Genomic DNA, 26,214 nt, shown 5'->3' with positions numbered 1-26,214 from the left:
CCTGCTCTCATCAAACCTGCTGTTGAGTAGTCAACAGCGTAACATTGTTCTGTCACACTCGCTCAATCTCTACTTAATCTGCTTTTGCTTTTTCCTAAGCAAACACATGAACAGACACATACAAAAGGGGAAAAAAATCAGTATCAACGAAAGCACATTGGTGTTGCAGAGGAGGCTTCTAATTGAGCAATAGATCCCTCCAGATCTGTTCAAGTGAAATTACAGAAGGTTTACAGAGAATGTACCACCAGAGCATTATTTTATCTCAGTGAATGGGGGAAGGGAAAAAAGACGTGTATTTACCAAAGAAAATACTGGGTTTAGAACCCTGAAGGAACACTTCCCAATGTATATCTACCAAATACTCTCTGTGAGTAACAAAGAAATGTCTACATGCCAGCAAGGGAGCTAACACAATGGGATTTCAGTCTCACCTGCTTCACCAGTCCTGTCTGGTAAAGCCAGTAGGACAAGCAGCAAATAGTAGGAATGCAAATTTCTTCAGCCATGGTGCTTAGACAGCAAGGAAAAGGCTTCTATCAGCCAGCATCCAAAATAACCGAAGGTCAGATTTCCTGGAACTCAGCTGCAGAGGGCATGCACTTGAGCATACAACCCCTCTGCCATTCTCATATCTCCTGATTCTCTCCAGGCTACTGATTTACATCTCCCACCTGCTGGGAAATCATATGCTATCTATTAGTAAGATTTGTTCACAGTGTCACACGGATTGTTGTTTTTAATCTCTGAGTCCAAAATCTCAGTTGACTACCCTCCAACACAGTTTCAAATGCAATCTGAAGGAGTTTCTAGTTGCCCCAAGACACGACTGCACCGTCTTGCTTGGCAGGTGTTTTGAAAGGATTTTCCATCTCATCTTGTTGCCTCTCAGCAGTCAGATGAAAAATTTCTTGAGCATCTGGGACGACATGTATTTGGGGTTTTACACTTAGTCAAAAAAATATTTATCCAACAGATGGAAACATGACAAACTAGTCTCTAAAGTAAGCATGCCTTTTGAAAATCTCATGCCTGAGTCAACATCCATAGTTGGCAGTAGATTGTTACAATTTCAAAAGTGTCACTGCACACAACTGAGAAAATGTCAGGATCAATCCTCCTTCTTTACATTAAAAAAAAAAATGTGTTTATAACCTAAGAAACATATGGGTAATCTGAGTAATTGAGAAAAATCCAATACCTTAGAGGAGCTATTTATACACAGGATGAGGGAAAATTACATTTGCTTTATGTACTTTAATGAATTAATCCAATTTCTGCAAAAATCCTCAATAAGGCCTGATAACAATTAAAAGTTTTTGCCATCCTAGCCAGGTTGTCCAAAACGATGAACAAAAAAAATCACAGCCCTACTCAGCTCAGGACTTTTATGCAGCAATGCACTGCATAAAGACATAACTGTATTTGAGAAAAGAAAATTGCTTTTGAGTTTATTTTATTAAGCTGTAGAGGCAAAATAATTATCTGTTTAAGTTCATTTTATGCAAGTAGGGATTGCCAATGTAAGCACAGAAAACTATGGCAGGAAACAAACTAAACGCTGGACCTAAACTAAAAAACAAATTTAACTTTGGTCATCTTTGATATTTAGTTCCAGATCTGAACTCTGCAGACAGAATTTTTATCTAACTAGTAAGAGGTGGTACAGCTGTGTTTGTATTAGCAGGCGGAAACACCTCGATTTCCTTTACTTCCACCACATATAGTGGCCTCAGGGTTACAGAGAACTAAAAAACCTTATGGGCACATAGATACAATAAACTCCTTCCTAACAAAAAATTAAGTCACCCTAACATTTTGATTGCATGATTTACCACAAGCCACAGGAAAAAAAAGATGTGACATTTCATCCTGAAGAGCCTTTTGTCAACAATTATTCATGGAGGCAAAGTTCAGGAAAAATTGTTTTCTAATTTCTCAGTGGTATCATTTATGAATATCCTAAATTAGATTGTAAGAGTATCTTTAAAGATTTTGTTCTACTTCAAGGGAGTTACAGGGTTATCTGTACACAATATATTAACTAATCAGTAAATTTAATCGGTGTATATTACCAGAACATACCTCTTTTTATTCTTCAAACTTTTTTTTTTTTTTTTTAATTTAAATACATACTGCTGCCTTCTGGAATAGAAATCCATGAAAATATGTCTTCTCAAGACTTCATAAACATGACCATGCACTTGGAAATCAATTACTTCTGTAACACCTAATTTTCTAGTCTTATGCAGGAGCTTCAACTTGACAGATGCCAAATATCACCCTGAAGAAAAAAAGGATAAAATTATGCCCTCTTTTACTACTAAGGAGAAAAAAAAAGAAAGCATTTTCTACATGAGTTCTTCCATCATCAGAATGTATCATTTTGAGAGTACAGGTTATGGTCTTTCTGTTAAGGTGAGGACAAAAAATTCCAGAGGTGAGTGAAATTCGGATTTTAAAGTGTACCAGGTTCATACAAAAAACTTGATTTCCAAAAATATCAAGTCAGTTTCCTTAAGTACTCAAAAACTTAAACTTTCAGTGATCTTGACTGTTCAGCACTTCTGAAAACTGCAATGACATTTGTCTTAGACCCCCTCAAATTAGTAATTACTTCCAAAAGTGTTTTTTTTCACTTGTCCAAATACACACAGTGGAATAACAAGCAAATGCACTCTGGTTTGCAACAACTTTACTTCGCCTTTACTTGTATACATCTGTTACATCTGTCATAAGATGTCTCCTTTGTCCAGAATACAGCTTTCGAGTAGCATAGACGTCTGCACATGAACTAAGCATGTTGCATCACATGTATTAAAATGCACCTAAGTCTATCTGAGAGCCAGCTATTCAATTACACTAACATAAATTTCAATAAACAGAAATCTTTTGGGTTTAAATCTTTTTTCCTGGATCTCACTTATCTGCTTTTCAGATCAAACAATTCAGCCCAATTCTGAGGCATTTTGCATTTTTTAAATGCTTTAGTTTGCAGACTTAATGTTTTCTTTTTCTTAACATATAAATATACCTTTTGGGATGATTTCTGCTTTTACTTGTAATTATCCCATTACAAGTGTAATATAATTCCATTTGTACTTGAAGTTAAGTAAGTTTCATGGAGCTAAATAATCAGATTACAACCTTATGGAACTAATTAAGTTATCCTCAAGCACAAGTATTTTTTTCCCCAGGAAAGTCCCTCTGAGTTCTATAGGACTGCTCAGTGAATAATTTTTGTAAAGGTGAGTATTTGTGGGGTCAGATCTTAGTACATAATGCTGTATTTTCTTCTTTGCCGCTTTCTCAAAAATGGTGCTTTTAACATGCATACTTACTGCATAACCACTTACTCACTCCTCAAAAATTGTCACATCACATAGAAATTGTTGCTCTCCTTCATCTGTATCCAAAATTTTAAAGTAACCTCAGATTTCACCAGCAGACACAGAGGAGCTCTCACAGATGTCACACATACTTCAGCAGAACTATGTATATTTTGCAGTACTGCTGATAGATGTTTCAGCCTTAAAGGTGTATTGAGAGCCATCATTTCTCAAAAGGCTTCAGAAGAAACATACTTCTAAGCTTCATTTCAATCGATAATAATGAACAATGGTGAAAAAAGATCATGGGCTAAAAACATTGTTCAGTTATTTGTTCTCCTAGGTCTCAAATCAGCTGGCAGTTACCCTATGAAAGGCTGGAGGAGGGAAATGCCATTTTGGTATTTTACAGTGACCTGTTCGGGTTTTTTTAACCACAGTTGCTTAGCTGCTGAACACATATGAACATGCAGAAAGGTCCAGAAAATCAGACTGGGAGTTGAAGAGAATACAAAGACCTGCAGGGAATTAATTAATCCTTACATATGCCATAGCTTTTTTTCCAAAAAACAACCCTGAGGGGCCAAGTTGCACTTAATAATCAAACAATGTTTAGAATTACTGAGGCTCTAAATATGATTATAAATCAGATGTTCATAGTAAGATGTCAAAACTCAAATGTTCAAGGATCAGTGACTTTTCAAATGTGTTGCACTAGACTATACTCTTCTTTCCCAAATAAGAGGCTGAGGATGCTGACAGAAACCTAGCAGAACTTAAAAACCCCTCCAACCCAAACAAATGAAACACTGCTCACCAGACAACCTTAAAATCAGCAGTATGATGAAGGGACTTCCCAAGGCCAGGATTTCTGCAGAGTTCTGAAGAAGGTATTGGTTCTGTCTGCCAACGCCCTCAATATGCTATGGCTCCTAACCCCACGCTAGCTCTGCTGCCAGCCCTTCATAATCTGCAGTCACGGGTTGCCAAAACCTGCTTTAGACTGTTCTCTGTCAAAACTCCCACTGACCAGCAGACTGCTGACATAATGCTGAAGGAAGTAACACGTGTGGAACGCCAATATATAGTGGTTCAGAAAAGGGAAGAGAAAGTCTGAATTTAAAGAATGCTCATTTTACACACATTTTTTAAAATATGGGGTTTTTTAGTTATGGATTTATTTCCTTTATATAAAGCCAGTAATATTCATGTTTAATGCTACAGAAATGCTGCAGCTATTGTGCTAAGGCTTGTAAAAGATCTGGAAACAAATTTCTGTATGACTCATTACCTCTGCTCACTTGATCAATTACTTATTTTTAGCAAAGTCTGTGTAAAAAATGAAATGGCCTCTGTCTTTTTGGTTTTACCTACGCGGTGTATACTATGTTACTAGTTTCCATTGAGAACCATACCAAACATAAGTGCAATAAAGCATTGTGTGTTCAGTTATTTAAATGGAGTTTGAACACGAAAATGTAGTGTTCGATTCCATCATGCTTTAGTATTGCATTACTAGACTACCTCATGGAAATGAACGCATTCACTGCTCAGAGCAGGTCCTGCTTCATCTGAGTAAGACTGCAGAATCAGCCTCATATTGTCTTTCCTGATGGGTTTCTGCGCTAGAGCTCCTGTAAACAACTAGTCTCAGAAGACAAGCCTTGGCAAGAAATCCTAATTCTACTAATTTCACAAGTGCTTGAATTACATAACCTTCTTCAGTTCCATCAGAGCTATCATATTTCTCTGTATTCACTGCTGTAGTATTTTACAGTAATGACTCAGAAGAATTAAGGTAGCCATAGTCTCATTGTCTGCAACTAATGCTATGGAGTTAAGTGACGTACTGGATTTCATGCAGTGTCTTAAATTTATCAGTTTTCAGATTATGGAGATTAAAACATCTGAAATCAGGGAAAGTTCTCTTAGTTGTGGCTTTATAAAAAGGTAAATAGTGAAAGATTTCAAATAGTAAAATCACATATATAGAAGATAAATTTCTGTCCAGGTACCCTCCATTTTAGTTGTGAAACTGAATGTCATCACTTACCAGGTTAGTCCTTTGTTATTAACATAACAAGTAGCTTCCATTGCGAACACCCTTATATTCTATCCTGTTTCCCTCTCTCTCATCCTAGCAGAGAGAATATATACTGGCATAATTTTTTAAAGCATCAGTGAATACAGAGATAATTTATTTTCAAAGGAGAGAAGGTACTAATTCCCTGCAGTCTGGCTGAATATGTTAGTTTTTCAAACCATCCTATCAATGGATGCATCTACATGAGACTTAAACTTCAGATCAGGAGTGTGCTTTTGAAGTGAATGTCCTGTTCGTTCCCCCTAGCCTTACTTTGTTTCACACAGCACAGATCAGGGAGTACAGCTAGATATCCCCGAGTGAAGCAACGCTGAAAGATGCACTCTACAGAGAATCTAATATGCTCCAACTATTAATGGACTTCCCGTTCGCAGGAGTAAACTGGAACTAGTTCAAAGCAGATTCCCTCCTTTCCCCCCCACTCACACATAACGTGGACATCTCGTATATACATATACATATAACGTAGGCTCTCAGCACCAGCTCTATGGATTGGCTCTTACTGCACAGCACTACTTGCTAATGTAAGCATGGACAATATTAGCTCAGGGCGGTGGGGAGGCTGGAGCATTTTGCATGACAGGATGTATTTCCTTCTTCCATCTCAGCTTTCCTCTTAATAAAATTTCCTTTGATGAAATTATTTTAAAAATAGATCTTTTTGTTTGCATAGGAGGAATGGATGCAAGTTAAATTCATGCATGTCAGGAACTTCAAGATTGAAACTCTAAGTTCTAGCAATCACAGGCTGGCATGTTACATGCATGCATGTACGCGCATATTATCTGCATGTACAAAGATGAATATACTGAATGTGCAGTTTACATAGTACTTTTTATCATATTTAGAGTCTGCTATCATGCTTATCCTGTGACTCCAACACATTTTATCTGAAGTTTAAAAACCTATGCACTTATTTCAGAATATTTTGTGGCAAACAGCTTCATGTCTCCATTGAAGCACTGTAAAAAAATGCAAGTTCAGAAATCTCACCTAAACCAAAGAGAGAACTAAGAAATTCATGAAATGCACTTATTTAGTCTGGAGATGAATTCACTAATAAGATGAGTTTTGCTAGGCACAGCAAATAACCGACATATAAATCACTGCATTGCCCAGTTTAAGTCATGAATAGGAAATAAAAGAAATCACTTTTCATCTTAAAAGGCAAAGAAGCAGCAAACTGAATAACCACATCACCACTGGTTTAGTATTCATGGAGCAACTTACTGCACTGCCCATCTTTTACGTTTTTACCTTTCTCTCCATTACTACAGCTGTACTTCACCTGATCTAATCTTGCGCTAATCCTGAAAACTAGATCAGTACCAGAATACCAAGAACAGAACACCACACAACACAAAAGAACACAACACAACGGAACACAGTATTTTCAGTTGGAAGGGACCTACAACGATCATCTAGTCCAGCTGCCTGACCAGTTTAGGGCTGCCCAAAAGTTAAAGCATGGTATTAAAGGCATTGTCCAAATGCCTCTTAAACACTGACAGGTTTTGGGCATTGACCACCTCTCTAGGAAGCCTGTTCCAATCATATCTTCACAGAATCTTAGCCCATAGAAAATGCAGATACAAGTTTTTTATAATCTAGAGATTTGGTGATGTAGGTTAAGAAAATTGTCCCATAAGAAACCAAAACAACAGGGTTTTTTTAGTGAAACCAAGCTAAACTCAGTCCTAAGATATAGGATTTTTAATGACATAAACCATAAACATATTACTAACATTGCAGGTGTTATTTGCAATTATTTAATAACTTACTGTTTGCATGGTTTCATCTGTAACATCTTAGAATTGGCTACTCTGCAACAGAAATCTCATATTAGAGGAAAACAAAAGACTGGCTAGAACCAGTAAGAGAAAATAGCCCACGTTGCTACATCTGATCAATCTGTATCTGCTATAAACGTTATTCTCAATTTTATATTATATTATGCTTATATAAATTATATTATATATAATATATAATTTTTATAAAAGTGTATTATATTATGCTTATAAAATTTTATATTATATTATGCTTATATAATTTATATTCTATATAATATATAATTTATATAAAAGTATATTATATTATGCTTATAAAATTGAGAATAACGTTTATAGCAGATACAGATTGATCAGATGTAGCAACTTGGGATTTAAACTGAAATGTATTACTGAATAAAAAAATATTAAACGTAACAACATCATTTTGGGGCTATTGGACAGCTTCAAGGACCCCTAATGGGAAGATGCAAAAGCTGTTTGGTGGCTTATATGGAATATATCTGTGTTGTTACTTTGGTGTACACCAGAGATATACATCACCACAACTGGCATTATCTGTCACCTACCTTTGCAGTTCAAGGAGAGGCTAATTGCTGCATAGGTATATAAGAGTGGGATACTATTTCCTCTTTAAAGTGCTTTCTTCACTTTAAAGTGGTGGAAACCACGGGAGAAACTTAAGCTATTTCCACATGTTGTGTCCTCTGCTACACAGTCTGCCTTCTTTGTGCACTCAGGCAAACTGATACAGGATGACGACAAACTGTCATGTGGGCTAGCCTGAGCAACAGCATGCTATCCCTGCCGCTAGCACACTTGAGTGGCGGCTCAGCGCCATCAGCCTGTTTCCCTTCACTCAAGAAAAGTGACAGGGTATCATAACAGCACAAACACCTGTGACTGTGCATACTTCCAGGAGAGCAAGACTGAGAGGGCTTCAGCATCTCCCTTCCAATCTCCCACATTCTTGGCACAGCTGACAGCATCACTAAAATACTAAATATAGTGCAGACCTATAGTTTTTCTCCATCTCCTCAACTGTACTTGCCAGATTGCCTCAGTTCCTAAATACAGCAAGTGAGGTTGAAGAGGTGAGAAAAGCAGTAGTGCTGTGTGGGAAACACAAATAATAGCAGTGCTATGACAGCAGAGCAGAAAAAAGGCTCCAAACCCTACCTCCACCTGAAGCCCCATTCCATGGGATCACCCACAGCATGCAATCATTTCTATTTTTAAAGCTGTATTTTCTAACATGAGTCAGTTACCAATCTATTTCTGACCTGAACAGGAAGGACAGCGGAACAACTTTAATCACAGCTGAACCAAAATTAGAACAGAAAATGGATCAGTTCAGTCCCTTTATTTATACTAACCAACTTTAGGTGTACCTATATGAGCCAATTAGAATTAAAAAAAAGAGTATCCATAAGCTCCTTCTGTAGATACCGAGTACCGCAAGCTGGTTTGAAGTGTAGTTCAAAACACAGACCTGGGTATTGGCAGGGGCCTGTTCTCTCCAAAGCTTTAGCTTAGAAAACTGGCTAATTCAGCCAGCCAAATTAAGTGACCATCTAAGGGATGGTGACGGTATGCCTGTAAGATTCACCTCTCTGTCACCTCGGTCTCTTTTTTGTTTGGTGAGTTTGTGAGGATCCAAGCACACCAAGGCCCTGACAGAGATGGGAGCTTCTAAGTACCGGTATAGCACAGGGCAGCAAGTTGAACATAGGTCAGCAATGCTCTTCTGCAGTGATGAAGGCAAACCACAAACCCGACTGCATTAGCGTGGGCATAGCTAGTATATCGGGGGAAGCTATTATTCCCCTTTGCTCAACACTTGTGTGGCCACATGCAGAATATCCTTTACTGGATTACTGTGTCCAGTTTTAGCACTCAGGACAGGAGAGGGAAAGACAAACTGGAAGGAGTCCAGAGGCAGCCTCTCCCAATGGCTAGGGGACTGCAGCACATTACATGAGCTAAGAGAACTGGGTTTGTTTAGCAAGTAAAAAATAAAAGGCTGCAAGGAACCCAAATGTGGTTTCCTACCACCTAGAGAGCAGTTACAGAGAAGACAAAAGCAGACTCTTTCCAGAGGTGCACAGGGAAAGAACAAAAGGCAATTCTGACTATGCACAAGGAAAAAAATCTTCATCATAAGAGTGTCTAAGCACTGCAGCAAGGCCCTGGAGAGGCTGTACAAACGCCATCTGTAGAGATTTTCAAAACCGAACAGGACAAGACCCTGAACCTCTGAGATTAACCATGCCTTGAGGAGGCCTGTGAACTAGATGATTTCCACATGTCCCTTCTGACTTTAATTCTACAATTCTAAAATTGAGACTCACACATCATATGTATGAATATACACGTTAAAAGCATGACATGAACTGGTTAAAAATCATTATAGTTTTTTTTAAAAAAGTCGTGCCAATGTGTGACATCAGAAGCCTTCTTCTCCATGGCAGAACAGTGATACTCTAGCTACAAAAATTACACTGAAGAAAATAAGAATAAATCCTTAGTAATAAGACTATGATGTTATTGAGGACATCTTATTATTAGATGAGCAACAAAAAAAGCTGCATGGCACTGAAAATGCAATCAAGCACCAAGATGGCAGATATGAACTCATTAAACGTATAAGCTTTGTTAAAACTGCAGAAAGACTGCTGTCTGTACAATCTGCTGCAGCCCTGCTGTTGGTTTTTCAGACTGCCTGATCTGTCTCATAATTCCTTTGGAAAACTTGTAAACAGAAAATTAGAGTAATCAAAATCTTACAGATATATTTATAAAAGTATAGAAGTATCCTGATGTAAAAGCATATAGAATCTATAGGTCAATATATAAATAGCTCTTATTTTAATACCCCAAAATAGAAAAGTAATTTTCAGAGCCAAGGCTGCCCTTAAAGCTAGTTGCATATGAGGAAAATACATCTTAAAAGGGGGAGGAAAAAATCTGTGGCTTTTCCAAGCTGTTTTGACTACTAACAGCTCAGTTTCAAGATAAATGCAGTATGCATAATATATGCAGCATGTTTAGATTTGACATTTACAGCTGCAGTTAGGTAATTTTACAGATATATGTATGGATAAGTACAGGGTTAGGCATGGATGCAGCAAACTGCTTAATATAAAGATGGAGATTTCTTGTTTAGTTGCCTAGCAATAAGATCTGACTCCTGGAAGCTAACAAATAATGATTAGAGAATGGAATAGGATTATTTAATGTATCTAATGTATCATACAAAAAGGAACACAAGGCTATTGAAGACAGGGAAATGCTAGGCCAGAAAAAATCAATTCTATCCAGTGAAATCTATTCAGGAAATATGTGATCTGAAGGAACTACAATATCTAAATTAAAGAAAGCCTCAGTCTGTTCACTCTGTCAATATTTTTCATAGTTCTTCTTTTAGCAGAAAGTCTAATTCCATCTTGGCTAATGGATCTGGCTTTCAAATTGCTGTGTTTAACTTTGCCCAGCCCACTCAATAGTGTTTGGAAGCTGGAGAGAGATTTTTAAAAATGGAAATGGATGAACATGATGACATTTCTTGGAAAACACAGTATGATACTAATGGAAAATTTGATGACATTTACTACACTGGTGGAGAGGCAAAAGTCCGCACTTGTTTTGTTATGAAGAGCTTTAAAATTGTACTGATGCCTTTTAACACATTTACAAGGTTTCATCTCTCAGTTGTTTCAATATTACATATGTTTTTCTCTCAGTACTTCATAATCAGTATGGTTCTGGATCAGGAAGGTCACAAGCCAAGGATAGGTAGCATACAAGTCCAGCATAGGTTAGAAGTACTTACTTCTTAGAGCATTACTGACATTGATCTTTTTCCATTATAATCTAAATTTAAATAGATGTCTACATTAAAAATGGGAAAACAGAGGCCACTGGATAGTATTCCAGCATAAGCGCTGTGAACTTGTAATGCACTATTCATGTATTATTTAAACTTGAAAGAAGACATGTGATTCCTCTTTCTGCTATTTCCAGTCTTTAAAACATTCTTCTTTAGCAAACCCTTTAAAACAGTACTTCCCAATATCTGCTCCTGTTGGAGTTGTCACTAACAGTATTCCGTCTGCTCAGCACAGAAACTGTCTTGAAATTTCTCTCATGTGTCCTGTTGCGCCAGCATAAAACTAGAGCGACTCCACAGATTTCCTGTGTGACGCACTTACTCGGGGTTTGTCTACACAAGGAAGTAAACATAAAGGAAAACTAGCCTCTATTCAGTGCACAGTATCAACTCTGAACTAACTCCTAGTATAAACATACTTACCACACAGAAAGCCAAGGCAGTTTTTCCCACTCAAATATGGATCAAACCACTTTGAACAAAGACAGTCCTACTAAAATTCAAAGGTACAATCGCATTCCACAATGCAGTGCTTCACAAAAATAAATCAAAGTTTCAGTATCAGAAGCAGCATGTCTTCCATCTAGTCATATATATCCTGCTTCTCGACAGAAGATTTATTTAGGGGTAGTTTTAGATACTGTACACTGCTTTGCATTTTGGCATGAAAATACCCTTTCACTGTCCATAAGGTACATTTGTACAAAATAGCCCATAACTTAGTACTTAAACAGCATGAATTCTTCCATGAAGACAATGCCTTTATTTCTTAATATTCCTTCCCCAGCTGCAGACACCGTTACACTGACTAACTACATCTTGAGTTTGTCTTGTACTGTGGCTCATTTGTCCTTGTTACAGCAGTGTGAAAAACCCTTAAATGGGACGTAAATTATATTTACTACATGAAAGGTCTTAACAAACAGGAATTTACTGATTTTTCTATGTTGTTCAGACACTATAGAGATGTAAACCACACAAATATCTAAAAAAGCAAAAAACAATAAAAAAGAAGGACATGCAAGTGAGGATTTTGACGTATGAATCGTGGTAAGTAATTCAATCAGTGTTAACTTACTGAGATGCAAATTGATTGGTTGATTCATTACAGTACTTTCTGTATAATAATAACTTACAGGTTTCTAATAATTCTAATAAAACCTATGCCCCTACCACCTACATGCTAAAAAAGCTAAGAGACAACAACAGTACTTACCTGCACACATCCCTTAGAAGACACTTGCTGTTTACAGATATCTGTCAATAAAGAATAGACGGTCTGGGATGAAAAGCATTGTGCCTAGGCCTTACTACACCTCCCTGCAATACTGAGACTGTACAAAAACATGCAGTCAATCCTCTCTACCCATCTCTCTCACAGATCCCCAGAACAATCTGGCACTAAAAAAATCCATGTGGTCAACATAAAAAATCATAATCTCACCGAAAAAAACCTGTAGAGGGAGTAGGGACACAGAGTTGGCTCTGATCTCTTGTTGATTCTCACAAGTTTATACACATTCAGTGGTATAAACAATGATTTCAGAGAGTTTCTGAAAAAGAATAAATTTGATAGAAACCTCCAAGCTGGAAGTAATTAGTTTCCTCATCCGGGGTGACGTGGTAATCTTTGCGTCTATTCCGATATTGTAAGTACAGAATCCAACTTTTTTTTCCCGTCACAAGAAATAATAGCTTGAGCTATTAATTTCAGTCACATGCACCTGTAATTTGAGCTCTGCCCTTCATTTTTTATTTTTATCTCTTTTGACAAGTCACAAGAAATGTAGTATGTTAAGTTTGAACTCTTAATTCATTGTGAAAGTAGTAAACTGTCTGCCTCACTTTCATATTTCCACATCACTATTGGCTTAAACAATATTCAAAGATCTGCTGCCAACTACGTAGCAAAAATCATGTCTATTTTGTAAGATGAATTGAAAGGAACTGTTATTTATGAACATACTTACTTACAACACTGCCGCTTGCAAACAAATGTATGTTGCCAATGTACAAGACAATGTATCTTACTTGCTGTACTGTGACAGTAACAGGTTTCTGCATTTGACATTTTCTAATGCTTAACACTGCACAAGAAACCAAAATACTTCATGTTCTCACTCAAGATCCAGTAATCCTGCTTGCTTATGGCTACTCCAGTGTGAAGAATGTGAAAAGGAGATGTTCTGGTGAGTAATTATACACCCCCTGGATGAAGTCTGACTACTCTTTTCTATATTTTTATCTAAATTAGACATCAGCAAATAGCCAAGACACTTTCTTAGCAATCGAGTTTTATAATAAAACATATGTTAGACTTCTATGTAGCCCTAAACATTTTTCAGTCTGGCCTAATAGCAAAGGCTATCAAGCCAAATACACTATAAATTCCACTCGTGGTATCATAAGCAAAGTAGTAATGCCACTCTTTCTTCAATTAGATGTCAGTATGGTGTACACTCCTTTAGGTAGTCTTACCTTCTTCCTTTTTTACCACCCAAACTACAAACCATGCTTTCACTGTCTATTTCTAAAATTGCTTTCAAAACTTCATAATTCTAAGGCCTGCATAAAGCCTGCAACTGAATAACAAAAAAGACATTTTGATGCAAGTGTATTTGGTATACTTTTATCTACATATTTGAAGATTTACACTCCCTAAGTAACCATACTCAAAATTGAGATAAAGCAAGTGCTACACTCTCTCACTGTAAGAAAGGCATATCCAGCCCACTTTCTGTGTTTGTTGTCCTCTTAGCCAGGTACACCTCAGGCATATCCCACCTGTGAGGCAAAATGTTGTCCTTGAAGAAAATCCCTTTGAAATCTCCCTCTTAAAAAACAGTCCATGAAAGCAGAACCAATATTATACTAGTCTGATCATAATTATTTAGATTACAGTTAATTACAGCTGTTATCCATAATAGGTTGTAACACCATGCAGAGGAGATGGCATCATATGATGCCAGATCATCAACTGACATCAAAAGGAGGCCAGCAGTGTTCTCAGTTCTTTTTTTTCCACGCAGCCCTAGTTGCATTAGTAGTCATTTTCCTTCAAGAGCTCAGTGACAGCAATTCTGAGGGGACAGAAGTGACAACTTTGTTCTTGTGGAAGAACAAATGGTTTGAAACATCAGTGCCAACCAATCCTTTTAAGATCAGCCCTAGCAAGACTGAGGATGAGACTTCTGACATCAGTTTTGTTTGTTTACTTTCCAGCAAAGTTTCTAGCTGCAAAAGCTTCTTTTGAATCCTGAGGTTCACTCATTCTGAGACCTTGCTGGTCTAGAGTATAAATACTGATGCGTTTTTTTCCCTTTTCTCTTTTTCTTGGTAGCTGGCTAAATCACAAAGAAAACAATGAATGCTTCTTGGTAATATTTACAGGGATTGAGGGCGGGGGAGATACTAAATTTCATCAGCTACAATACATAGATAATATTCTTTATATGAAATCACAGCTGAAAACATAAATATCATGGTGATGTCCTGCATATATTTTTTTCATTTTTTTTAAAGAAGCCTGAAGACTTCTTTTAGATTCTTTCTGCCTAAAACATGTAAATCAATGAAATAGCAGTTTGAATAAAGGAGCAGTAATTTACTGAATAAAGAAACAATAATTTTCCATACCAACTAGGGTGTGTTTGCTGTTCAAATATCCTTGATCTTGATGAAAACTTGTAACTTGTGAGACCCTTCTGTCCTGTAAAGATCTGTAGAAAGAGACCACTGTAAGACTGGAGTAAGTCACTGATGAGTTTAATCTATCAGCAACACAAATATCAGTTCTCCAAATGCTGTACTTGACACTGTATTTCTGCAGATCTGGGCAGTCACTGGACCTGAACCTGAATTAGAATTTCTTTTAAAAGGCTTTTTGTTCTTATTTCCATTCAGCAGTGACAATCTCCAGTAAGCAGAGTTACATTTGCTGTCCTGGTTTCACACAGGTGCTCAAGGCAGGGTAAAGAGGCTGCCCTGAACTAGGTAAGATTTACGTTCAAATGTTCTGGGGATCTATTCAACTTTGATAAGAGGAGAGAAAGGACTTCAGAAGGAGCATCCAAAGCGTAGCTCCTAGAAGGCAGAGTACATGTCTGGGTGGGTTGGGTTTTTTTGCCTGTATTCTATCTTATGTTTCTATAGCAGTTACGATACAATTTGAGCAGGATGAAGCCTGTTACAGATAAAATCTGTCTTCTGTAACTCGGCTTCTACTGCTTTGCAACTTTTGCTAACATAATAAAGAAAAAGCAGTTGAAGGGGAGCGCTCTGCACCCAAAGTTCACCTCCAGTCAATTCAAATGGAGTATAACTGGTTTTGGCATCTTTCTTTGCCTTGCCTCTTCATTTTGCACTCCTGCTAGTAATTCATGGAGCGCAAAGCAACCGTCAGTCCCTTTAAGCATAGTCTTAAAGAAATTCTTTTCTGTGAGTGACCCTCTTGGCAATGCATTATCTGTAGATATAGTTGTGTGTTAAAAGAGGAAGAGTAAAACGTTCATTGATTAGAGGCAGGGAGGATAGATAATCTCCTTTCCATGATATAATCTAGCTTTGTACTAGTTCTTCTTCATCTTGGTCAACTGATGTGACTACACCTGTTGCCTACCAAACTTCATTATCTATTTCCTGGAAAATAATGCTTACAATGAAGAAAGTAATGGTGTCCACGGTCCATGCTAGGAAAATACAGAGGTTAAGGATGCCACCCGAATTTGTTGCTAAAGAAACAAACGTGCATTATATTTTTACTGTTAACGGAAGGGCACAAATATGAAAATAAAGAAGCTGTTTCTTTTGTTTATGAGGAAAATGTAAGTCAGGAAAAGACATAAAAGGCAGAACAAAAATGAAGTTTATGCTAAATAAAGCACAAATTATCTTTTTTCCAATTTTAGTCTACCCAAACACCATAGCCAACATCACTAATATTTGTGAAGGCGCAATGTACCAGTTGTTTTCCCTCTTGCAAATGTTAGTGTTACCAAAATAAGGGGGGGGGGGGGGTTTGGTTTGGGTTTTTTTTAACATATTCTACTTGAAATTAATCCCTTACAGGTTCTGATTGCCATGAAAAGTGAAACTGGAAAACATAGCTTAGAGTACTGAAAAATGACTCACAAAATATAGCTATTGTTTCACTCCACTTTAAAGGCAGACGGCTTTAGTCCTTATTTACCTGTATGAGGTGAACTGCTTTGCTCTAAGTCCTTGGATTCTCCTCTGTGGCTTCTATGTAGGCATAAACAGGAAAAGTAATCTCAGTTATCTTCCAAAATTACCAGTTATACCATCCCATATTTCTAGTTGGACATTCTTTATTGCTCAAAATTAATATGGTTTAACTGGAGTATTTTTATTATTTACTTAGAAAGTGCTTTAATAATGTGATTTAAGACACCTGGCTGAAAGTATCCAAATTCTAATTTCAATTAATCCATAAACCTATGCATTTGGACTCATCTTCCAAAGCTTTCTCCGGCTGAACATCCTCAGCCTTGTACTCTTTCTATTTGTCACAGTGCTATCATGATTCTATATCTGTTTGGCTAAAGGACATAATGTGAGTGTATTTACAATGTGGTTCCTGGAAGCCAAGATGAACAGGGAGCTAGCTAAGAATGTATTTATTACTTAAGAAAGGAGAAGGACAAGTGTAAGGCACACCAGAAAGCTTTTACCGAGCTAACTGAGGATGGAAATAGCCATTGGCAGGAATAGTTTTGACATAATTTGTGTATTTGTGTTTTGGCTTCTCTAGGTACTTTAGCCCTTTAGAGGAGTAAGAAGCTGAGCTCTTACAAATGTTTGCTGTAGCTTGTAATCTGCAAAGGTGGACAAACCAAACTGTCTTCTTTAATCAGAACAGACTTTAAACTTAAATTACTGACTCCTATTTTTCTTAAGCTTTCCCACCAACATTATTTAGGAAACAACACTAATAAACCTGTTATTTTCTAATGGAGCTAGATGAAAATCAGAGTTAGTATATTTGAAGCAAGCATCCTGTAGCTCTGCTTTCAGCTAATTCTTGGGGAGGTGCTGCATTCAATGAACAAGTCAATCAAGTATACAATAGGGATAAAATGCTGAGTCAAATTCATCCCTAATAAAACTAACATAACGTCAGTAGCTACAAGGCTACATCCTTTAGTGTTTGTTTAGGGCCTAAACAGAGTTCCACTTGCTAAAAATGCAGTACTGAGCCTATAGAAGGAATGAAGGTTTTTGATTAGCTCACAAGTGGGTTTTATGTCACTGTCTTAAATACTTCAATCCCAGCAGGCTCAGCTCGCACCGTACCTGAACAATGCTGAAACCAGAAATTATCTAGGAACATAATCTCTAGAAAATTTTGTAATTCAGCCCAGTATCATCTCAATCTAGGGATCCACCTATTTACATCTGAAACAAACACGTGTCTGTGGGCAGATGTGTTACTTCCGATGCAGTGTATGTGACTTCTGTTTCAGACACACAGTGTGTAAATGCCAAGCCTGGAATCCTTGCAAAATCAAAATAATTACAGTAAACCATTTATATTAACCAGAATAACTACCTAGTATGAAATTATGCTTATTCATATTCTTTTACTTTTAAAAAAACCCACAACAAAAACCAACAAAAAACCCAAAACAATCAAAACAAAACAAACAAAAACCCCAGACAGAAACCCACCTCTATTTTACTAAGGAAATCCAGGAAAAAACACCCCAGTTGGAAGTGCTTCTGATTACAGGTATTTTACAATAGGCATACATACAGCTTACCTCCCCCATGCCCCCCCCCCTCCTCCTTGGCCTTGCAACCCTCCATGACATACCCGCAGCTGCACCTGAGGCTGTTGCCAGGTGGCAAGGCCAATACTAGCTCAGAACTCACAAAAGAACTAAGTTTTCATTATCTTTTTTTTTTCAGACCTCCCATTTTTACTCAGAATTGCACAACAGAGAATCCACAGAAATAGGATCATGTTACCAAACACATCTCTGAAGTCCTTTTTACCTTTTGTTAATGATTACTTGTTTCTTAAGTTCACTAAACTTGTGGAGCTGGCTAATAGGAATTAAGTCTGTGGTGCTGAAATGGGTTGTATTGCCCCAGAGAATTAAATATTTTCAATCTGCAGAACACATTTGACATTTTTATAGAATGATAGAACAGTTTGGGTGGGAAGGGACCTTTAAAGGTCATCTAGTCCAAACCCCCTGCAATGAGCAGGGACGTTTTCAACCAGACCAGGTTGCTCAGAGCCCCCTCCAACCTGACCTTGAGTATTTCCAGGGATAAGGCATCTACCATCCCTCTGGGCAACCTGTGCCAGTGTTTTACCACCCTCATCATACAAAATTTCTTCCTTGTACCTAGTCTGAATCTACCCTCTTTCAGTTTAAAACCATTACGCCCCTGCCCTATCGCTACAGCTGTGTTGAAAGAAATCTGTCGCCATCTTTCTTATAAACCCCTTTAAGCACTGAAAGGCCACAATCAGGTCTCCCCGGCATCTTCTCTTCTCCAGGCTGAACAACCCCAACTCTCTCAGCCTTTCGTCACAGCAGAGGTGCTCTGGGCCTCTGATCATTTTTGTGGCCCTCCTCTGGACCTGCTTAACTTTTACTGTATGACATAAAATCATGCCACGTGAAGCCAGAAATAACTACTGGTTAATAAAAGCTACCTTCAGAGTCAGATCTACCTTTTTTTTTGAAGATCGGAGAATATTCAGATGTTAGGTCTGATGTAGGTCACGTTCTGATAGTTCTCAGTTCTCTTCCCCTGATTCTCTTCCCGAAGTAGGTATAAGTAACGATTTGGGTACGAACGGGAGAAAGCCTCCTTCATGCAATTTTGTTAGAAAACAAACCAATTTCACCAAAATAGGGAAAAACTACATACTTTCAATGAGTAGCTGCACTTGCTTTAAATGGATTAAGGACTACAGAATGCCAATATAAAAATAATCTACAGAAATGAAAAACAATTTTAACACACTGTAATTAGACTGGATGTAATAAAGGGAACCAGAGGGCAAACCATGGAAACGCTGTTTATTGTAATCTAATGGTTTCATGTTCCTGAACCTATTTAATAATACAGGTTTGTAATAACACGCTCATATGTGCAAATAATAATCTTTGTATATTAAGGAAAGGTTTTGAACTTTTCAGACTGTTAACAAGAGAAAACAGAAGGACTTTACTGACATCCAAAAGGTCAACCTGGATTTATAACTATTAGCCCGATTTCCCTGTATTTGTGCTTCCCCTTGATGACTGAAAAACACTAAGTAGCTTTTCCTCACCCTTTTTTTAGCTTAAGTGCATCTTTGATCCCTAAATAACAGAAAATCTGGCCCTTACAGAAACCTAACAGAGTATTAATGCTGTCCTTTGTCATTAATAAAAACTGTATTAACAGCAACCATTGATAACTATTATATGTGAATATTACCTTAAATTGTAAGAAGGGACGCTATAGCTCTGCCCATGAAAAATAAGGCAAATAGCAAGTGCTATTTGTAGCTAAGTGTAGCTCACTACATCCAACAAAAGCCCTTTTCTACAAGCAACTAAAAGTATATACATGTTCTATAGGGTATTCCTAGTGTTTCCTACACACACAAACCATGACACAGCATTTTCTGCAATGGAAAAGACAATACAAGATTATGTTGATAATACCAAGCACAGCATTTTAATAATCGTAAGTAATTTCCAATCCATGCTTCTGAGTTCATCAATAATACGTTTTTATAAAGATACGAGTAATGCAATGCAGCTATAGGACACTGATGCTATTCCAACTCAATCAACTGTAATTTGTGTTCAGCTCCAGTAGGTGTTTATGAATATGACAAGTATTTCATATCCAAGATGACGGCCACAGAACCACTTAAGTAAACAGATTACAATGGAAGCAAGGCAATAAATTTTAAAACTGATACAAGGATTGTTACTTCTTAAACATTGTGCAATTAAACCATGGAACTCACTAAGACATGCTATTGGAGAGGCCTAAAAGATGTCAAAATTAGACGTGAACATAGGAAATTGAAATACTAATAACCGTAAAAATTACACATTATATACATGCTTTAAGGTAATTCAAACGAGAACAGGCAGTGGTTAGGAGAAAGAAAAGCTCTTGTCTTGGCAAATAATAAAAATGATAAATTTAAAAGCTTTCTTTATTGTTAATCTGGTGCTAAGCAATGTCAGAAACAGAACATTGCAGTACAGCACGCTCACTCTGCTGATGCGAAAGAATATGAACAAATCTGTCATTTCAGATGACTAGAGAACATAAAAATTTTGCAGCTTACATGTTTCATTGGACTAGACCTGCTGAGAAGACAGTCACTGTTGGGTTTGGGTTGCGGTTGGGTTTTTTTCCACAAACCATTCTGGGAATACATATGCAATCTTCTTTGAAAGCTATGATGATTATGCATTAGTACAATTGTATCAGCTAAAAATATTCCCTGTTCTAAATAGGCCTCTGAAAGCAAAGCAAGCTGTATTGTTATCGGCACTGCCTCACTTTCCTTAGTTGCTTGTATAAACATTCACTGATGGAATATCAGTATCTCTGACACTCGAGCATTCCAGGCAGCTTTCACTGGCTAACTGTAAACTCACACCCCAAATACCTTTCCAGTCTTCTGACAAAGAACCACCGTAAGAGTCCTGTGCGATTATAACTGCCAGGCTAATTGTTATACTTAATAAATCTAGCAAGTCTTCGGGGTCTTAAATAGATAACAAGGAGATATTTTTAATTTAAAAAAAAATTATTTGATAAAGTATAAAGGACCAGTTCTGAGCAGCAGGAAATCCAGGTGCTAAGTTAAAGTATAACGAACAGCATTTCAGAAGACAACTGGATGAAAGCAAAATCATTGGTTTTATTAGAAGACTCACTGAAATGTACTGCAAAGGATTTTCCAAAGAAAAGGAAAAAAGAAGTGACCTCCCAGGTGGTTAGAAGTCCACCACTGTTTCGAAGGGTTGAAATGCGCTTGTCTCAGTGCGTATTGTTAAATCAGCCTAAGTCATCTCTACAGATATTCAGAAGTTTAACACCAATATATACTCTGCAACTTAAAAGGCTGTATAGAACTACCACAAAGCCTTCTGCAACACTTTCACACCATCCGTGCTATATTGTACAAATTAGGCACATAACTATTAGTGTACTTTTCCAAAAGGCAACGCAAACAATTCCTGTAATAGTGCATCTGCACAGTATAAACAGGGTTGCTGTTAAGAGCATGCTGCTTCAGTAGAAATGCCAAAAAGTTGTTTAAATGAAAAATATAGGTGTGGTTTTGAGATTGGTTTTGGGTTTTGTTGGTTTTTTTCCTTTTCCCAGGCCTTTTTTTTTTCTACAGTACAGCTTTCCTTGAGACAGACTTCTGTCACAGGAAAAACTCCGTATGTTTGGTTCAATGTCCATGTCAGCTGCTTTATTCATGGGATGGGTCAGGAACTATATATATATATACATGGCTTTGGAGAAAAATGAGGCTCACTTTTTGAAAAGACAGGCAGAAAAAACTCTCTGGAAAGTAAGAAGGTGCAGGAGGTGATTATGTTGGAGAAATTGGGTAAACTAGGGTGTGGATTTTCAGTGAATTACTTACTCTGCAGTAATTCTCTACATGAATGCTTTGGTTCGTATTATATGCATGTCTGTACTACATTAATGGGGCACTCTGCATAAAACCCAGCCTAGCGACATCCACAACCAGTACAGTGATGAGATGCAGTATTTTTACTGGAGATGGTACAGTGCCACACTGCTACAGCTACCCTGTCATCAGCACTCCGGAATCTCCACCCAGCAGGACTCAGCTTTGTAATCACTGCAGTGCAACCTACTACACAGTGTTAAGTCACAGTGATTCCAGCTTGGCAATAGTAAGGAAAAACTCCCAGTTCTGCAAAGCTCCTTTCCCACATTTTGTGGGTTGTTTTGGTAGACGACAGCAGCCAGGCCAGATTCTGAGCTATGCCATATGCCCAGCAAGAGGCATTCCTCTTCCTCTCAGCTAGATGCTGCATCTGGGGCAGCAACTCTTGTTTCTGTGCCAGTCTGCAACACAGTAGGTTCCTCATGACACTTCACTGACAACCCTTCCCCTCCAAATAACCAGTGGCAGTGCACTCAAGTAGGAATTAGCCATAGATTCTCCAAGTGCAGACTTGCAGAAACAAATCCAGTCTAAACCACTATGTCAATTGTAAACCAGCTTATTTGAATTAAAGCATCAGTGGTGTTCAGGGCAAGTGGAAGGGAGAAGGGGAAAATACAAAGGCAGGGGGGGTAATTTGGACAATGCACTATGGTGACCGATGGGTACAAGGTGATATTGAAACTGCTAACTATTAAATTCCATTTGCTGATATTTTTTTTTAATTTTTGTTAAGTCAAGGGGACAAATTAAAAAAAAAAAATAGGTAAATTTGTTACTGAATAATCATATAAACCATTGGGCTGCTACATTCTCAGACATGAATAATGGTGTCCGCCACAATAGTTTATGGAATTTAAGAAGTAGGTGAGATATATAAAATAGAAGGCATTTCACAATCTTTTCTGTCCTCTGTACTACAGTTCATTGCCTTCATCAATTGTACTAGCGCAGCTGGTCTATTAGGCTGACAAAGTGTGGCACAGATGTGAAGTTATGAGCAAAGCAGCCAAGTGCAGAAACTTCCTAGGTTCCCACCTGTCAAAATCAGTGTGAGCTACAGGATAGCATATATCCTGCTGGTCTTAATATAATGCCGGATTCAGTCCTAAAAAACTAATCACAGTTTTAAGAAAACAGCGATCTTTGCTGCTATTCTCATAACAACCAAATGCTGTGGGTTTTTCTGTTGTTATGGTAATAAGTATTTTATGGTATGCTTTACAATAAACAAAAAATGTCAATATGTACCTACTGTGTTTTGCAGGTTTTCCATTCTATTCTCCTTTTCCTCTCGTCCACCTCCCCTCCCCCCAAAGAAAAAGACAAATTCTCCTGAATTTTCACTTCCAGGGTCTCTGCCCTAAATGGTGTTGGAATGCTTTATGCTGGAAGCACTGCATGAGAATATGCTGCCATCCAATGCAAAATAAAATCCTTGCTTTCACTTCCGTTTTTAATATTTGCAAGTATTTTTATTACTTTTTACTTGAGAATGTCCATTTCAAGAATATTAACTGGTTTTAATATTGTTTTAAATCTTGTTGACTTTGCTGTTCCCTCTGTGCCCATTGACCCCTTTCTTTCAAACTGGATCCCATTGATTTCAATGGAGTTCTGCACAGTGCTGTTCTTGCAGATGCGTATGTGAAGTCCAAGCTCCCACAGTAATATAACTATTGTTAAATGCAGGGAAGTGTCATTATATAAAAATTCCGGTATGACAAGTACCTGTCACAGTTATGTTCACCCTTATGCAACACGTATGTGCTCAAAACTTAGTTCCAGGTAGTTTATTCAAGATTTTTCATGACACAATCTGATAAGTAAACTGTCCTTAGTGCTTATGGGTACAAGGTGAGGAAACCTATATTGAACAAACTTCATCCCAGATAAGATGCGATGGAAGACGTATGACAGCCTTTAGGTTTTATATAACCCTTGGGACATTGTGGCACACTGTGTTGAAAGCATTAGGAATGAGGTTGGCTCTGGGAAACTATTAAGTTCTGCAATACCATTTGTTCGGACTTGCCGTCTATATGGTTCAAGAGTTATTACATGTATCACTTTCTCCCAGTCATCTGAATTATGAGTCATACAAACCGAAAGCGGAAGGCGTATGCACGAACAAAGCAGATGTGGAGGTTTGTGGAGTTTGTTTTCTGTCCTGCCCCATCCAGGACAAGTAAGTTTGAATCTTTGGCAAGTCCAGGTAGCTGCTACCTCAGTGACGATCAGGGCCTGAGACCTGACATTAAAAGGATAAAACCTCACACTGCCGAGTCTTTGGAAGTCTCCCTCGACTCAAACTTCCACCTACAGCTAAAAGCCTGGCCATCTTTGTTTTGTTTAACTGAGCAGGAGCAAGAAAACCCCACCAGCTGTGTGCTTAGCATGACAAATACACGAAAATGTCTCTCAGGAATCCTGGTTGCCCATGGGTTGCCTGGAGGACACCCTGCCATGGACCGGCCAATTAATACCTAGAAGCACATGCAGAGAGAGAAATAGTTTCCAAACCCAGAAAGCAAACCTGAAATCGGATCCGTACAGACAGGCTCTTGGAGCACGAATGGCAAGTCTCCTCCTTCGGATCTGATTGCAAGCTCAGGACTACAGCCCATAATCAGCTAATCTTTTACCTCAACCAAATTTGAAATGTGGTCTGCCCGAAGGGAAACCTAGCCTTAAATAAATGTATTAAATAAATAAATAAAAAAAGACAAGCCAAAAAACCTTACGAGAATACACATCTTAAACTACCTTTCCAAGAACGTGGCAGGATCAACTGTAACTCACACGCTAGGCCTCTAGAACTGGGGCTCTGTGATGGTTGAAGTACAGGAGCAAACAGCGAAGGAGAGTGGCAGCCACACTGCCGCCATTAACCGGGTACGCCACTTGCGCAAATTTCCCTTCCCTCCTAGGCCCTACCGCCAAGCCCGTGGCGTAACGGCTTTCGCGAATACGGATGCTGCACTGCGGCGGTTGCACAGTTCAACCAAACTTCCTCCCTCCTCCGCCCACTTAGCTCTTAAGGCCACCCCCTTTCTCGGCTGTGATTGGCAAGACGGGCGGAGCCCTTGGCGGCGATTGGCGGTTGTTGGCGAGAGGTGGGCTAGGTTGCGTGAAGGGTAATAAAGTTAGTGGGGCTGCCTCGGTGCGCTTTAGACGCGGCAGCGAGCCGGCTCTCTATGGAGGTGGCGGAGGGAAGTGTTGGGTTGCTGCTTCTGCTGTGGTGACTCGGAGACTCGCCCTGTCCCGCGCGCTCCCCCCTTCCCCTCCCCAGCCCCGGTCCCCGGCTCCCTTCCCCTCCCCCCCCTTCTTTTGCCTTTTCCCCTGCCCTTGGTAGCCGCCGGGACCCGGGGAAGCTGACAAGGCCTTAGGGAAGGTGAGAAATGCGGGAGCGGCGGGAGAGTTGCTTTGGGGGTTGGGAGGGAATGGGTACTGCTGCAGCTGCAGCTTAAAATGGCGGCGGCCCGAAGTGGCCGCCATTTTCTCGTCGGCTTATCGTTTTCTACCGCACAAAATGGCGGCTCCCGTCGACGGCCGTTCCCGCTGTTCGCGTTCGGGTTAGCGCGGGTGCTAAGCGGAGGGGTAGAGGAGATTGCCAGCCCCCGTTAGGCGTGGAGGGGAAGCTGAGCAGAAGCGTTTGAGGTTAGAGTCGCCTATCTGTAGCGGGGGAGGTGAGGTCGGGTAATGTCCTTCGGGGGATCGGATCGGCTGCAGGGTCCTGTCTCTTGCTGCGGTCTCTGGGGGCCCGGCGGCCCGAGAGGTTTGCCCTTGGAGGGGAGTAGTCTAGGTACATGTGGTGGGCTGCGGTTTTTTTGGGATCTTTAAGGATCCGCATTGCTGGGAGTGGGGGGTGGTGGTGGTGTGGAAGTTGGCTGTTCCGAAAGAGTCGGTGGCGAGGGGTTTTAGTGGTTTCTTGTAGGGGTGGGGTGGTTTTGTGGTGCATTTATCCCTGTGTCTGTATCCCGTGGAAGGGGGAGCGGACTGCCGAGGGGCCGTGATGTTGGCAGCAGCCTCACCCGTGTCTCCTGTTGAGGCTGAGGCGGCGAGTAAAGCGAAGGCGCTGCTCGAGGCCGGGGGGCGATGCGGGGCGACACCGACCGCTGCCTCCTCTCTCCCGGCCCGGGGCGGGTGGCGCCGTTTTCCGCCGGCTGCGGAGCGGAGCGTGCTCGCCTCCCTGGCGGAGAACAAAGAGCCGGCCGGGCTCCTGGCGGCGCCTGAGCCTGGAAACGGGCGGCGCCTGGGGGGGGAAGAGGGGGGGGCTCGGTGCGGCCGGAGCCGCCAGCTCCATGCGGCAGGGTAGCGCCTGCCTCCTGCGGGGGGCGCCCCTCCCGCTCCCGCAGCCCTTTTGTTCGCGGCGGCCATGTTGGGAGCCGTTCCTCGTGCCC

At 39.4% G+C, this 26,214-nt stretch overlaps 1 long non-coding RNA gene across 16 annotated transcripts in view; it reads right to left on the bottom strand.

Annotated features, from left to right (window-relative positions):
- Nucleotides 1–25,205, bottom strand: part of LOC106112084 (uncharacterized) — a 316,631-nt gene extending 291,426 nt beyond the window's left edge. For 7 of the 16 annotated variants that reach the window (XR_008748674.1, XR_008748673.1, XR_008748676.1 and 4 more), the window contains exons 1-4: nucleotides 24,578–25,205; nucleotides 14,746–14,828; nucleotides 2,086–2,284; nucleotides 2–94 (exon numbers count right to left, since the gene is read on the bottom strand). This is a non-coding gene — a long non-coding RNA (uncharacterized LOC106112084). Of the gene's footprint in view, nucleotide 1; nucleotides 95–2,085; nucleotides 2,285–12,325; nucleotides 12,367–14,745; nucleotides 14,829–16,297; nucleotides 16,351–17,941; nucleotides 18,041–24,577 lie in introns of those variants that run through there. The other 9 variants (XR_003551924.2, XR_008748685.1, XR_008748682.1 and 6 more) reach the window with 8 other exon arrangements.
- Nucleotides 25,206–26,214: the final 1,009 nt, after the last annotated feature.

Source organism: Falco peregrinus, chromosome 9 (assembly GCF_023634155.1).
Source record: "Falco peregrinus isolate bFalPer1 chromosome 9, bFalPer1.pri, whole genome shotgun sequence".
Classification (NCBI taxonomy): Eukaryota; Metazoa; Chordata; class Aves; order Falconiformes; family Falconidae; genus Falco; species Falco peregrinus.
Note: the sequence above shows the minus strand (reverse complement) of the source record. Positions and strands in the feature narration are given on the sequence as shown.